We start from the raw sequence: 18,347 nt of genomic DNA on the forward strand, positions 1-18,347 counted from the left end.
CCACTTTAACTCAAGGAGTAAATTCTGTAACAGTCTACTTCTCTAAGCTTAAAACTCTTTGGGAGGAGTTTGAGGCTTTGGTACCTCCTCCTAGTTGTAACTGTGAAGGATCTAAAGAGTTCGTATTGCATTTGCAAAAACTGAAACTGTTCCAGTTTTTGATGGGGCTGAATGAATCATATAATCAAGCAAGAAGTCAGATACTACTCATGAGTCCATTACCTTCAATCAATCAAGCCTATGCTATGGTGATGAGTGATGAGAGTCAAAGGTCTGTGTCAGCTATGAATGGAATCTTGGGTGCAAATCCAATGTCACATACAGGCAACTATGAATCTGCTTTGTACAGCAGAACCAATGGTAATCAAAAGTTTACAAGAAATTCTCATTTGTATTGTGATGTTTGCAAAATAAGAGGTCACAATAAGGATAATTGTTGGAAAATAGTGGGATATCCCCCTGAATTCAAGTTTAAAAAAAGGAAAATCTCTGAAGGTGGAAGTGCAGCTTACAATGTGAGTGCAAAAGAAAATACTCAAAATGAGGTACTCCGGCTGAAAATGGACAATCTGAGTTCAAGTATGGTTCTGATACAAATGTGTTTAATCATGGAAAAGGTTCAAGTAGCATGGATCAAATTCAGTCCAAACCAAGTCAAATTGAGGCCAGTCACTTTACACAAGAACAATACAATCATATAGTTCAGATGCTAGCACAATCCAGTCATCAAGTCAACCAAAATTCTATGCCTAACACAGCTGCAAACACAGCAGGTATGACTAAATCATTGGCTATGAATGTGTCTCACAAACCTAATTGGATTGTGGACACAGGAGCAACAAATCATATGACTTCAAGCTTAGAGTTACTAGATAAGTTATCAGTTAATAAGTTAGGCTATAATAGAACTGTTGAATTGCCTAATGGAGATGAAACAAAAGTTACTCATACTGGATTAAGTAGTATATCTGATGGGAGTACTATATCTAATGTGTTGTATGTGCCAGAATTCAAATTTAATTTGTTATCAGTTTCAAAACTAACAAAAGAGTTACACTTCTTTCTTTCCTGACTTTTTTGTTTTGCAGGATCTCTTCACTGGGAAGGTGAAGGAGATTGGTAGAGAGCAGAATGGATTATATTGGCTACTAAATAAAGATGCAAGAAGATCTATCAGTCTAGCTGCTTAAGATGTTAAGAATGTGTCAACTGACAAGATAAACTTGTGGCATAAAAGATTAGGACACACATCTACTTCAGTATTACATAAAATGTTTGACATTGAGCTTACTTCTATTAGAACTCAGATAGGAGATTGTGTAGTATGTCCTTGTGCTAAACAGTGTAGATTACCTTTTCAGATTAGTAGTATAAAAAGTAGTAGTTGTTTTGAATTGATTCACTTAGATCTATGGGGTCCTTATAAAACCAATACATATGATGGACACAAATATTTCTTAACAGTTGTAGATGACTATTCAAGATATACATGGATTTTTCTCTTAAGACAGAAGTCTGATGTTTGTGTATCTCTTCAATACTTTATGAATTTTACTAGAAATCAGTTTGGTAAAACAGCTAAGATAGTTAGAACTGATAATGGAACTGAATTCATTAACTCTGTATGTGAACAACTATTTAAACAATTAGGAATTATTCATCAAACTACTTGTGTGTATACACCCCAGCAAAATGGAGTAGCTGAAAGAAAACATAGACATATTCTTGAAATAACTAGAGCCATTAGGTTGCAGGCTAATATACCTATAAAATTCTGGGGACATTGTGTCCTAGCTGCAGCTTACTTGATAAACAGGCTTCCTAGCTCTGTATTAAAAGGAAAAACTCCCTTTAATAAACTACATGGAAAAGAGCCTTCTATAGCTCATCTAAGAGTTCTAAGGTGTTTATGCTTTGCTAGAATGCCTAACCAACATGATAAACTTGAATCAAGATCTATAGTGTCTGTTCATATGGGATATTCAGAGGTGCAAAAAGGATATATCTTGTATGATCTAACTAATAAAGTGTTCTTTGTTAACAGGGATGTCATATTCAATGAAACAACATTTCCATTTGGTAAAAGAAAACAGTTAGAACCTGTGTTTAAAGACACTCAATCAACTTTAGATCATGCATGTCAATGGTACAGTATTCCTATTACTACACCTACTCAACAAGTTCAGCAACACATACAATATGAAGATAGGGAATCATGCCAACAGAATGAGGAAGAGGAGTTAAGGACTGTGATAAATGAGAATACAACACAGATTCCTTTACAACCATCTCGAAGGTCTGGAAGAAGCAGTAAACCACCTATTTGGTTAAAAGACTTTGTGTCTCTCAATATTCAGAAGGAATCAGACTATGGCATTCAAAATTATATAAGTTATGAGAATATTTCTGACAAATATAGTGCATACATAGCTGCAGCCTCAATTCATACTGAACCAAAGTCTTACACAGAAGCTGCTAAAGACTCAAGATGGATAGAAGCTATGAAGACTGAAATTGAAGCATTACAAAGTAACCATACTTGGGATCTAGTTACTCTTCCTGAAGGAAAAACTCCAATAGGCTGCAAGTGGATATTCAAAGTCAAATATAAATCCACAGGAGAGGTAGAAAGGTATAAAGCCAGACTAGTAGCTAAAGGATTCAACCAGCAAGAAGGTATTGACTACCAAGAAACATTCTCTCCTGTAGTAAAGATGAAGACTGTTAGAACAGTATTGGCACTAGCTGCAAAAAGGGGATGGTGTGTACACCAAATGGATGTGTTTAATGCTTTCTTACAAGGAGATTTGTTTGATGAAATATATATGGAAATGCCTCAAGGATTCACAAGTCAGGGGGAGAAAAAAGTATGTAGACTTTTGAAGTCATTATATGGATTGAAACAAGCCCCTAGACAGTGGAATGCTAAGCTGTCTAAGGCATTAGTGGAGCTTAAGTTCAAACAGAGTGAATATGATCAGTCTATGTTCATCAAGAAAGATGAATCTGGTATGGTGATTATTCTTGTGTATGTGGATGATCTGTTAGTCACAGGAGATAGTCTAAGAATTGTAAAAGAAACAAAGGAGAAGTTAAAACAGGTGTTTAAAATGAAGGATCTTGGAGAACTAAGATATTTCTTAGGAATTGAGTTTGCCAGGTCTGATCAAGGTATACTTATGCATCAAAGAAAATACACTTTGGAGCTTATATCAAAGACAGGGCTCAGCAGTTCTAAACCAGCTGCAACACCAATGGACACAAATGTTAAATTAACAACTAAGCAGCTTGATGAGTATATCAGATTAAGAAATCCAGAAAAGGTCAACTCAAATGATCAATTAGCAGATCAAGGAGCATACCAAAGGCTGATAGGAAAGTTGTTATATCTAACTGTGACAAGACCTGATATAGCATTTGGAGTCAATACTTTAAGTCAGTTTCTTCAACAACCAAAGAAATCACACATGGAAGCTGCACTAAGGATTGTAAGGTATGTGAAGAACCAACCAGGTTTAGGAGTTCTATTGTCCAGCAACAAGAATACAACTCTTACAGCCTACTGTGATTCAGACTGGGCTTCATGTCCTCATACAAGAAGGTCAGTGACAGGTTACTTGGTTAAATTTGGAGATTCTCTATTAACTTGGAAATCAAAGAAACAAACAACCATTTCAAAGAGCTCTGCAGAAGCAGAATACAGGAGCATGGCTGCCACAGTTTCAGAATTAATTTGGATTATAGGTCTGATGAAAGAGTTGGAAGTAAACTTACAACTACCTGTTGATATTTACTCAGACAGCAAAGTTGCTATACAAATTGCAGCTAATCCAGTGTATCATGAAAGAACCAAACATATTGAAATAGACTGCCACTTCATAAGGGAAAAGATAGACAAAGGATTGGTAGCAACAAGATACATATCAACAAAAGATCAACCTGCTGATTTACTTACAAAAGGTCTTAATACTGCTCAACATTTGTATCTCAATTCCAAGCTAGGAACTTGTAACATTTTTACACTATCTAGCTTGAGGGGGAGTGTTAAAAGTAGTTAGTTAACTTTATTAGTTAGTTACAATTATAGAGTAGTTAGTTACAAATTAAGAAGTTAGTTAATTAGGAAGATTCTTTATTAAGTCTTCTATATATAAACACTCATTGTATAATGTAAAAGGATCATCTCTAATATACAACTTTGAGATATTCTCTCTACAGATTCGTCTTCTTCCTCTTATCTCTTCTTACTCTTCTCATCTGTTAATTCTTCTTCATCTTCTTCCTTCTTCATAACAAGTTCATCAATCAATATTTAATGCCAAAACTATAACATTCACAATTTTCAATAAAATTTTATTCGATCTATCTCAATTTTATATGTTTGACTTTTCTTTATTTCAGTCAAATTTTATGCCAAGCAAGTTCATATTTCCAAAACATTTGCATTCAATATATGTCAATGGGGCACTTAACTTTCTAAAGAAGAAAAAGAGGGGGAAAAAAGGTATAATATATGTAGCTCATACATTTGGTCAGACTGCTCTCCTTTTATACCTTTACCAATAGTAACAAAGTTTGTGCAGTGCTAATTTTCTTTTACTTTGTGACAAAAGTAAGAAAAAGTTATTTAAAGATGCCAATTGAAATTGAATATGCCCTTATATGAACGTGCAACTTTGGATAAATATTTATACAATACTTTATTAAGAGGATATCTATATTATATTAATACTACTACTTTTTGTGCGAGTATTCTGCTTTTTATGGTTGTGATAGTGATGTCTTCTACCTATTTTTTTTTGTAGTTACAAAAGTGAATTCACACTAAACTAAATTTATACAATAATTGGAGTCGTGATTTTGAGAATCTATAAAAAATTATTATTTTATCTTTAAGATAAGAATAAGGTATCTGTATATACTATTTTTCTCAAATCTATCTTGTAAAACTGTACTGAATTTGTTATTGTTGTTATAGTCGTAATCCAAGTTAGCACCATTTCCCTCATGAACCACATTAAAAATACACTTCATGAAAGTTTTTCATCCTTCAAGGATTGCTTTTTAGATCCTAGAGTTATTGGTTTTATGAATGTGACTTTAGTCTATCATGTTTAGCTATCAAGACAGAATTATTGGGGTAAAATCTACTCTCCCCGTTCAACAATAATTATCTACTATACTATTTTGAGATGTCTAACAATAATTGTCTGGTCACTTTATGAAATCAATAGATAATTTTATACTTAGTTCCTAATTTATCCTTGTCATTAATTATAATCATTTTCCTATTACATTTTTCAAGACATTCTATTTGTTATATTCAAAGGGTGATATAGTAAAATTAAAATTATCGAGGGAGTAAAAATTTACCTCAATTTTCACCACTTACGTTGTATATTGTAAACTCATTCAGCAACAAATAAATGTACCTCAATTCTCCTAGTCCTTTTAATAGGTGTTTCAACTAGTAGTGCATTGGAACTTATTGCACTAGATTGAGAAACAACATGTGGAATAGGTGCAAAATAGAACCAATGACTAATTGAAACTAATTCTTCTTACCTTCCCCTTGCTTTTGAAGATCTCATCATCTGTTTGTTCATGATCCAGCAATATTGCTTAGGCCATCAATATTATTTGATCCAACAAAATCCTACAAAATTTTTAAAAAAAAGTCACATATACAAGCATTTACTAGTGAAATGTAATAAAAGGTAATGTAAAAATATATATATGAAGGAAAATATTTTCCATTTTTTTCATTGTTTTGTTGGTTTAAATATTTCATAAATTAATTTATTTTTCTGGAATTTTAGAAAACGATGTACCTCCAAAAAGTAAAAAATAAAAAATAAAAACTCTTTTTGATCAACTTCACACCTCAACTTTCTACCCTAACTCAAGTTTTAAGTATAGATTCGATTTGGAAACTGACTTCTGTCCTCGATCCAAGACCCATCTCCCGAGTCCTAGGTTGAGTTGAGGTCGGATCTCGATTTAGGTGTCGGATCTCGAATTAGGATTTGAGGTTGAATTATGGGTCAAATGTCAGGGTCTGTGTCAGGGTAGATGTCGGAGTCAAGTTTAAGGTTAAGAGTTGAGTTGAGTCCAAGTGAAGTATTGGGTTTGGGTTGGATAAATCATCGAGATAAGATGTCAGGATTATATATCGATTCGAAAGTCGGATCTCGAATTGGATTTCGAGATCAGATTTAGATTTAGAAGTTGAATCTTGAACTAGGAGTTAGGGTCTAGTCTTTATCTGGAAGTCAACATCTGGATCGAGAGTCGGGATCAGATCTCTGGTTAGTTATCGAGGTCAGGTCTTAATCGAAAGTTAGGTCCCACAATGCGTATTGAGGTTGGGTCCTTATTTGGAAGTCGGGTCCTAATTTGGTTATCAAGTCTTGTGTCTGTCGGAATATAAATCATAAACTAATCATTGAGGTTAAGTGTTGGATTTGAGGTCAAAGTTGAATCCAATTTGAATGTCAGGTCTTTGGATTAGGAGTCCGGTTCAGGTCCCGAATCGTGTGTCGGGGTCATAGACTAAATCCATTGTATAGATCATGCCCAAATTCAGGTGTCGAAGTCAGGATCAGAATTGGATCCTGGCTTAAATATCACGTCCCAGGTCAGCTCTCAAGGTTGGATTCTGAATTGATCGTTAGGGTTGAGTGTGACTTCGAGTGTCGAGGTTGAGGTCGGACCCCAGTTCGAATGACCAGGTTAAGTGTTGGGGTTTGATCGTCAAGGTCGGCTCCCAAATTGGCTTGGGTTGGTTTTCAGTTGATAAACTATTTTCCTAAAAAAATATTTTCTATTCTTAGTAAAAATTAAAAATACTGTCTAGAAAATGTTTTTCATTCGTCAACTAAACATTAGAAGAAAAAAAATCAAAAAGTATTTTTCACTCAACAACCAAACAAGTTAGTAACCAACTTGTTTTCCAATAAAACATTTTCCTCCAAATTGAATAAAAGAAGAACTCCCCTCTGTCTAACAAGAGTTGTTAACTATTGACGTATCACACTCTTTAATAATTTATAAATAGAAGAGTAATATAATAAATTATAATAGATAAATGACTATAATTATTGAAAATAGTATATTAAGAACTAAGTGTAAAATTATCTATAAATTTCCTAAAGTGAATAAATATCATTAGATATTTATTTTCAATATAATGAATAAATGGATGGAGTAGAATTTTCCAAGTAATATGTTGGTCAAAGTGACTGATTAACTAACTTTGCCCACAAAGTTAGAGAGAGACTCAATGGTTAAATTGTTTATAAGTAGAAATTAAATTAAAGCTAGCATGGTCAAAGGCAAGGTTGATTCCAATGTAACTTTGAGGAGCAGAGAATACATTTGGTACCTTGTACAACATATGTACTCTTAAATTAATTTAATAAAGGACCACATGCATCAAACTTCTTAAACTTTCTGACACTGATTTAATTAAAAATTAAATCAATTCTTTTAAAAATATATATATATTACCTTAAATTTTAATTGTAATCTTACCCATTTCTAGCATACAAGCCAGATCAGCTAGGAGAAAGGTACACCTCTAATATTTTCTATTTATAAATATTTCATTTTTGAAAAAGAGAGTTTGGTGTGAGTATGGGTGTGGGGGTCTATGTGTATGCATTAAATTTTATGAAAATCATATTTAAATATTTTGTTTAATTTTAAAGACACATTGTGAAAATTAAACTCAATGAGATCGAATGTTTTATTAATTTTTACTAGTTCAAACTTCAGGGCAATTGATAAATCCAGTCACCATATATATAGATAGTGATAAAAAGATTGGTTTGGAAGTTCAATACAAATGTTATTTTGGTTAGCATGTGATTTTTTTTTTTTAATGTGAAACGATCGAAAAAGTAATATGGAGATTAGGAAATGAAACACATAAAAAGAAAAATAAGATTATCTGTTTTGTCAATTCGAATTAAATTAGTTGCGAAGAACATTGTTTTATTGGTCGTGGTAACTCATAAATTTTAAAGATTTGTGAAAGTTGATCTGATTTTTTTTATAAAAAGAAAATTCAAATACTTTCAAGCCTAGTTTTAGATATTTAGAATTTTTATTCACAAAATTTTAAATTTTTTCAAGTAAAATATATTTTCAAACATAATTTCAATATTTTAAAATTGACGAAGGGTCAAAATTGCCCCTGAATAATACAAAAAAGACTATTTATATCTTTCATTATATTTTGGGATAAAAAATATCGCCGCTATTATCTCAAAAGATCACAAATAACCTCAAGAATTAAGATTTCAATTTTTTAGTGACATGACAAGCCACATGGGACTAATCCATCCACCTAAGTATTGTCAACTAAAATTCATTACAATAGAACTTGACCTTTAGTGACAACAAAATCCAAAAATATTGTCATTAAAGATTATGAGTGATATTTAATGGCGACTAAGGATCCGACAACCATTCACTAGTAAAACCTATTTTTTCAACAAAAAAATGATAATTAATTTTTGATTGCAAACCTAATTTTTAAAAAAATAAATAACCTGCAATATCAATATTAAAAATATCCAATATTATTACTAAAAATCATCAAATTTACTGCTCGATTCAATCTCCTACTATATAATGCATCATTGTATATTTTATACATTTATATATGACATGAAAATAAAACATACAATGTCTTCAAACTCCTACTTAATCGATATAATTTTTTATTTTTTAAAAATAATGAAAAAATACAAAATTAGAATTTAATATTGAAAAGTTCTAGTGACAATTTTATGGCTTTTGTGGTGATTGTTATCGCTGCTAAAGGTCTAATTCTATTTTAGTGAATCATAATTCATATTTGACAATACTTGGGTGGAAGGATTAGTCTCACGAGACTTGCTACATCAATAAAATTTTGAGTTGTTAACTCTTGAGGATATTTATGATCTCTTAGGATAATAGTAAAAGCATATTTTATTCAAAAATATAACAAAAAATATAAATAATCTATGTTATAGAATTTAGAAGCATATTTAACTTTTTTTCATAAAATTTATGATCAAACAAAAACTAGGTAAAAATCGTATGTAGATTTTCACGTAAAAGAAAGTGTTGGTTTTTTGTTGAAGGTGGCTTATGTCCATGCAAAGTGGACTCTCAGTCACTGCCAAGTCTGCTCTAATAATTCAACTTTGAATTGACTACTCCTTAGCTTCCACTCTCTTCTCTAATATTATAATTAAATTATAAAATATAAGTTTGTAAAGTATTCATTTTATTTGAAATTAATAAAATATTATTCATTTATTTAAAAAACTTTTCACTTTTATTCGAAATTGGATTATAAACATTGGTGTATACCATTAAATCTCACTATCACGGTGTTATTTATTTGAATATTTTTTACTTTATGATTACTATCGTGAAATACAGTTATAAAGAATATACATATAAAACATGGTTTGAATTAAAAAAATTTAATTGTACGGTGATATGTTGTTATAAAAAAGAAATATTATAAAGAGTTTTAATTGTATATATCTTGAAGAAATATTATTAAAAAAATAATTATTTCATTTATCTTAATTATATTATAAATCTCATGAATACAACCTATCGATAGATTTTGGATTATTTACTGATAGAAAAAATACTGTAGACAAAACTTTTCATACTATAATGATTAGTTGATTTATTTTCCAAACTATAAGAAAAATAATCAAAATTTTCAACTATCAATTAAATTAAATAATTATTTAATACATGTTCGGACTATACTAAATTCTTAAAAAATATTAACTAAAATATTCAAATACTATATGATATAATATAATTTAATATTATACACACGATTTTTTGTACATACTGATCATGTAGTTATAAAATTCAGGAGCAAATTATCACTGGCAGTGTCATACACGAGAGTTTCATGTGTTACAAATAATATTAATAACAATAATGATAATTATAATAAAAAAATAAAAAAAAATTAAGAGAGGATATGTGTGAAATATAAAATAATTTTACTAATTTAAACTTTAAGGGGGGGGGGGGGGGATTTGCCTAAATTTTATAAAGAGATTAAGATTTTATTTATTCATCAATTTTGAAATTTCATTAATCACCCTAGCTTCCCTCACATCCAACCGAATAGAAAATATATTTGTGAAATGTAAAATTTATTAATTTAAGAGAGTATGATTTTTATAAAGAGTTGAAGATTTCATTTACTTATCGATGTCAGAATTTTATTTATTACTCTCCCCCACATCTAGACCCAAATATATATTGTATGGTATAAGTGTTTTACAATAGTGCATGGCGATATGTTCATCTGATTTTAAGATTCAAATGAATTTTTTTAATCGTATTTTTTATATACATTATTTTAACATTTTGAATGGTTATTTATAGTGATTTCATTATAGTAATTCTATGTAATTTTGAAATATGTAAATTTTGTTTAAACCTTAAAAAACAACCTATGTCCGAATGCACAATCAAATATAATATAATTTTGACACGTAATAATTTTGTATTTAAAAATATAATAAATTTGAATGTTAAATTTTTCAAAATTAAATTACTCTTGATCAATCATTTTATATGATTGTATATATAAAATTAAAGCATGAAAAAGAAAAACTTTAAAATATAACCTAAGACAAATCATAAATAGTATTTATATAACTAAATAATTTAAAATTAAAATATTATAAAATATAAAAAATGATTATTTTCTGAAATTTGATTAAATAAAATGTATCGTATCAATTAAGACGCAGAGAATAGATATTGTTGGGAGGACAAACCAATTAGGGTCCTCCATGCATATCCAAGTTGTGGTAGAATCCATTGTGCATGTGACAAGGTATTTCTTAATTTGTGTGTACTTTGTATACCCTTTATTTCTCTTGAAGTTCTTGCATTTTAGTAGATATTTGTGAAAAAAGTAAGAGCCAATCAGATACATTGAAATGAAAGCACACAAGATCACTAACTGTGAGCAATCACTTTCGCAATTTTTTCGCGATAAATGATTAGAAACGAAGTTATATGGGATAAGGTGAGAGAAAAATAAAATAATAAAAAAAAGATTATAATGATTTGTATATGCGAGAAAAAGGTGTGTGGTTATGTAGTAAAGAGGCATTAGAGGATGATTGTAGCAAAATTTTGAAGAGATCAAAATTGATTGAAGAAGTGAGATGATTAGTCAGCACATGACACAATTAATAACTTCATTAATTAAGTTTGGGCTAGTAATTATTATTGATTCTACTTATTTTGATCCGCTAATTTATTTTATCTTAAAATTATGTTGATATATAGTTTTACAATCATGCAGAATCAATGAATGATGATATATGCCTTCTCACAATTACCGAAAACAAAGGTATTCTAGAATATGAGCTGAATCAAGTCTAATGCAACGTAAAATAACAATATCTCATGACTTTACCTATATTTATTTAGTGAAATTTTAACTCTAACTCTTTATAATTTAACTTTAAAACTCTTTTTGAAAAAGCTTTAACTTAAATATTTTCTAAACAACCTACTTCAAATAATTTGTTTATCACTTTCATTTCAATATATGTGGTCCTATTTGATTGAGTACCAAATCTAAAAAGTTAAAATATTTAAAATTCAGTTATGAATATAAAATAAGTTTTTAAATATTTCTACAAATATAAATTACTATTCATGGTAAAGTGAAAATTTTAAAATTAAATGAGAGACTAAAAAAAGAAACATATTTTACATTAATAATTGTTTGAAGTTTGACCAGTGAATAAATAGACCGTAATCAGACTTAATTAATTCAAAAGGTTGAAAATCTGAGACATGAATGTCCCCTGTTTGACTTTATCCATGTCTGGATTTTGTCTAATTGTAATTCATGATATTACAAATTTTTTTATATAATCTATTTGATAAATATATTAAGATTTGCGTCATGTAAGACCCGTTAAAAGAAAAAAATATTTATAATGAATTTTTGATTAATTTATATCATGTCATATAACTTCTCGTAAGTTGATATTAACGTAGATAAAGGCGATTGGTCATTAGCACTGTCAGAATTTTTCGTTAAGAGAATTTATAATACGAAAAAGTTCACATCTCTTATATATATATAATTAAAATATGAACAATTAAACACTCAAATTTTACCTTCGACGTGCGTGACATAGGTGTATTCAGGCATTTTTTTCGGGTAGGATTCGAGGGTATTATTGTTTAAGTTTTGCATAGTTATAATATCTACTTGTGCTTTGACAAAGTTAATAATAGTAGTTATCTGCTGAAATCAAGTTATGAGTCATATTTATTTATTCTGTCTATTTTATGAATTCCATTGATTTACGATATAAAAACCTTTATTTCCAAACGTAAATACTTTCAAAAATTCTACCTTTTTTGTTTTTCTTTTCGAATTGGAATTATGCCAAAATCAATGTGTTTCACTATATGTCCAATTCGCAGGAAATGACCGTTGGGTAAATTTTTTGGAGTTAAGTGTAGCCCTAATTTAGTGGTAAAATGTTGTCTTTATATATGATGAATGAGTACAGTAAAAACTCAAATGTGAAAAAAGTTAAATTTATATAATTTGTAAAGATATTTTTAAATTTATTAAGCACTTCAAAAATTAAAAAAAATTTAAAAATAAAAATTTAATTAATTTTCAAATCAATTCAAACGAAATCTAAAAGTTACTTCACTCACAACGGAGTAATAGTGACATCTACTTTTCTTGAAACTAACTGAAATATCTCTCTACCTATTCTTGTCATTATATGGCATATTTAGGGTGGGCACGCTTTTGTAAAAAATTTATTCATTACTAAATAGTAAAAGGTGTTTATAATTTAATGATTTATTTGAATATATGATATCTTTTTGTTTATTTTTATTTATTATATTATATTTTTAAAAAATTAATATGGTTTATTTTAAAATTTAATATTTTAAATAAAAATTTAGATTTTAAAAAATTATACAAGATATACTATACATTGCGACTTTTTATATATTAATATGATAAAAAAATATATATACTGAAATGGTAGTCAATTTTTTTTAGGGAAAATTGTATAAAATAGCAAACTAATAACCTAAATTAAATAGAATAGCTAGGGTTTGATTTAATTGTGCTCCATAGCAAACATTATCTAAAATTTGCCAGCGTCTCTCTCCCAGGAATCTCGCTCGCCTCTCTCGCTGTATACACAGAAGTGTATAATTCTGTTTCTGTTTTGTATAAAGCGAGAGAAAATTGTATATACACATGCAAAAATGTATATCTTCGTGTTATACACTTAATTATATAATTTACAAACATTTTACTTCAAAAATTGCAGAGAAAAAGGCCAACGAATTATACAATTGCGAATTATACAATTGCAGTGAAATACAATTTTCTCTAGCTTTATACAACAGAAGTGTATATATTGTGTTACTGTTTTTGTATAAAGCGAGAAAAACATATATCTTTTTGCTATAAACTTATAATTATGCAATATACATACATTTTAATTTTATTCAACTATATGCAAAGCAAATTATACAATTGCAGCGAAATAGGCCAGCGAATTATACAATTTAGGCCAGCGAATTATACACTTGTATATGTATAGCGAATTATACAGTTTTTATGTTTGCTATGGAGCGCAATTATGCAAAGTTTGCTATATTATACAAATATGAATTTTTTGTTTGCTATATGTGAAAGTTGCCCTTTTCTTTATAGATTGACTCTAAAAATGAAAAAAAATATATGATAAAATTAATAGTGAACAGAGGGAGAATGAAATTGAATTAATATAAAGTGAAAGTTTTATTTAGACATAAAATTTGAACTTTTAAAGAGTTATGATTAAGAATAAATTAGTTATTCTAGTTTTTTCTAAATTTGTTATTTATTCAATAATTAGTGAAATACAGGTAGAGTAATTTTTGATGATGTGAGCATACTCTCTCTTGTTAAAAAATTCTATCATGTGAAAAATAATTTTTTTCTGTAGTAAATCTTAAAAGAAAAAATATTGTGTTAAAATTAAGGTTAACAATTAAAACAATTATTGTATAAACTAATGTATTTCAGTCGTGACATGCACCACCTTCTTCTCCATCTTTTTAGTCGTAATTTGGTCTCTATGGTGTATTTTCGACTTGAAAAGAAAGAATTTAGAATTATGAAAAAGATAATTTAAAGTATATATATATAAAAAAATTAATGTGTAGCGAATAGAGTTGTTATATATACTAGGTGGACGAATATTTTATGTACAAATGTGCATAGAGGTATTTTTATACAAATATTTAGGTGTGTTTAGCCAACCATTAGGTGACAATTCAAGTGAAAACTCATCTCAACAATTTAAATATAAAACTCAATCAAGTTAGATAATTTAAACGTATTTTTAATCATTGATTCATTGTTAAATTGTATTTTTTTTCTCTTCATTATAGTTGGAGCATAACAACATCAGATGCCTTAAGTATTAAATTAATAAAACAAGGATTACTAAGTGATATTTCGAAGTATTAAGTTTTATTCTTTAATTAACCGTAAATATCTATTTAATATGATTTCTTGATTCGATAAGTACTCACTTATTTAAATAAGAAAAAAATGGAGAAAATAGTTAACACCACCTTAGTTGTTAAAAAATATGTATTTTGAACTAAATGTAAAAGTTTACAACGTAATATGGTATAAAGCGAAGAAGGTATATTTTATATAATATTTGAGTTAATTTTTTAATTTTTTTAAGATAAGATTCACAATATTGTTGTCACACAACTTTTACTTTCGAATTTTGAATCAACCACTATTTATATATTCAAATTAACCAAGCAAAAAATCGAATTTTGAATCAACCAACATTTTTTTCTAATTTAACCGAGCGAAAAATTAAATTTTGAATCAACAAACATTTTTTCTAATTTAACCAAGCAAAAGAATAAGTAAAATAATTAACAAGACATAAAATTCAAGCTATAGAGGGAGTAGTAATAGTTGTTCATACATATCATAATGATTCCGTAAAATTTTATGTTGAGAAAGAGGACAAATAATCACATGAATTGATTAGGAGAAAAATGAAAAATATACTTGAAAATGACATTTGTGACCTGATTTTTTTGAGTTCAAATGTAGTAGTAATTTCTCCGGCCTAAAATACTTGTCATATTTGATATTTCGAGAATCAAGTTATATGAAATTGATTAATATTTTAAAATATTAGTATTTGTAGAATTGTGATATGAAATTGTCATATATATATATATATATATATAAAATAGGTGAAGAGAACAAACCCAACCATAAGTGACTAATAATAGGTGATGAAAATAATTAACATAATGAACAACAAGGTAAAAAATGTTATACCCTGACAAAAGATGAATACAAAGGCAAAACTAGATGAGAAAATTGTACATTATAATAAACTATTAATTCAAAATAAATGTCATAGCTACAACTTAATTCTAATTCGTAGCAAACACATTATCATTTTCGCCTCTTTCCCTTGAATCTCGCTCGTCACTCTCAATTCTCTCCCTCGCCTCTCTCACTTTTATTCAACATAAATGTATAAATTGTGTTTGTCTTTCTATAAAGTTATACATACCAATACAAATACAAACACATCTCTCTCCATCCTTTATACTTATAATTAAACTAATACAAATATTTCCCTACCTAGTTCTCTTTTGTCTCTCTCTCGCGCTTTATACAAATATAATGTACAATTTGTGTTTGTATAAAGCGCGAGAGAGATTTGATATGCAAATAATTTTTTTAACTCGATTCAATTGTATACAAATTTAAATTTTATTCATATACAAACACAATCACTGATATAGATACATAGTAATTATATATATAGAATTACCTAACCGATATACATACACAATTCACCTCTCTCCACTTTCTGCCCTCTCTCCTCTCTCTCTCTCTCTCTTAATCTCTCTCACAACTCTAGGTAACACAAAGAGCATATACAAATTCAAATGCAATTTTCATAGACACAAACGTCCAATTTATACAAATCACCGCAATTTATAGTAATCACTGCGATTTATACAAATCAGATGCTTCATAACAAACATACATATACATTTGCTATAACATACAAATAGAAAAAAGTATAGATAGTGCTAATATGATTTTTATGTTTGTTATTACTAAAGTTTACTCAATAAAGATCACTTCCAAAATGTGTTATGTTAGATTGAATAAAGGGCAACTTTCACATATAGCAAACAAAAAAATCATATTTGTATAATATAGCAAACTTTGCATAATTGCGCTCCATAGCAAACATAAAAACTGTATAATTCGCTATACATATAAAAGTGTATAATTCGCTGGCCTAAATTGTATAATTCGCTGGCCTATTTCGCTGCAATTGTATAATTAGCTTTGCATACAGTTGAATCGAATTAAAATGTATGTATATTGCATAATTATAAGTGTATAGCAAGAAGATATATGTTTTTCTCGCTTTATACAAAAACAGAAACACAATATATACACTTCTGTTGTATTAAACTAGAAAAAATTGTATTTCACTGCAATCGTATAATTCACAATTGTATAATTTTTTGGCCTTTTTCTCTGCAATATTTGAAGTAAAATGTTTGTAAATTATATAATTAAGTGTATAACACGAAGATATACATTTTGCATGTGTATATACAATTTTCTCTCGCTTTATACAAAACAGAAACAGAAATTATACACTTCTGTGTATAAAGCGAGAGAGGCGAGAATGGGAGAGTGGCGAGCGAGACTTCTGGGAGAGAGACGCCTGACAATTTTTTGTCAATGTTTGCTATGGAGCACAATTAAATCAAACCCTAGCTATTCAATTTAATTTAGGTTATTAATTTGCTATTTTATACGATTTTTCCTTGAATAAATGTAAGCCCATATGAAAATATCCCAATTACCTTGGGTGGATTGGATGGAACATTACTTTTTGGGCCATATATGACACCCTTATTTATGACGCAATGATGGATGTTCCGATAAACACTTTTTTTTTCTTTTTTATATGATGCAAAATTTGACTAAGATTTATCAAATGTATGGTTTATTAAACATAGCAATATATGCAAAATCAAATTTAGAATCTCGCTCAAAAATTTCAAATTTCACTGGCAATTTCATGTATAAATTTTTATAAATTTTATGTGAAATATGTATATATTTGTATACATAGCAGGAGTTTTCTCTCAAAAATCTAACTTAATCTCGTTGGACACTTCAAATTTTATTCCCAATTTCATGTATAAATCTCTACAAATTTTCTATGAAATATTTGTATAGTTGCATAGAAATTGTAACGTTCATTTTGGTTTCTAAATAAAAAATTCTATAAAATTCTTAATTAAAAGTTTATTTTAAGAGGTATATGAAATCTGATATAATATGTATAAGATCTGTATTAAAATTCTATAAATTCTTAATGAAAAATTTATTTTAAGAGGAATTACGAAATCTGATATAATATATATAAGATCTGTATTAAAATCCTATAAATTATTAAGGTATACGATATCTGATATAATATGTAAGATATTAATATCTGTATTAAAATTGTATTATATCCTATTTTTAAAACATCTATAACAACTTACATCTTATGAACAAATTTCATTGAACTAATTATACATTGAATGTCTATTTACTACTTCCATACAAATTTTAACAACTCCAACAACATACAAACTTAAAATACAATTTTCATACAACTCAAACATAAATTATAATATAAGTTCAATATAATTCTAACTGTAACTTCGAATTTCAACTAGTGAGACTAAAATTCAGTTCAAAATTGACTTAAATCATACCTAATGTGCATATTATAACCCCATGCAAGATGGAAAGTACAAAAGATAGACTGTTATTACACTAGAATTGATTATCGATCATCTCATCACTCTACAATACATTTCTTCTCATGATCACCTTATCGATTTGTTTACAAAGGTAGTGACATATATCTCTCATCTCCAAATTGCTACTATGTTATCACCAATACCATTTTGAGAAGGCTATTAGGTATACTTGGCACAAAAGACAATCTTTCTTAGAGTAAGAATAATTACAAATTGATAGTTATATCAATATACTCTTTTTCTAGAATAGAACTTTAATCATATAGTAGGAAATCGTATTTGCTTAGAGCCCGTTTAGATTGACTTAAAAAAAATAATTTTTAAGTCAAGAATAAAAAGTCAAACTTAAATGATTTTTAACTTATTTTAAACACTTTCTAATTTATTTTAAGTTATTTTTATATTCGTCAAACACTTTC

Source organism: Solanum lycopersicum, chromosome 10 (assembly GCF_036512215.1).
Source record: "Solanum lycopersicum chromosome 10, SLM_r2.1".
In the NCBI taxonomy this organism is placed as follows: domain Eukaryota; kingdom Viridiplantae; phylum Streptophyta; class Magnoliopsida; order Solanales; family Solanaceae; genus Solanum; species Solanum lycopersicum.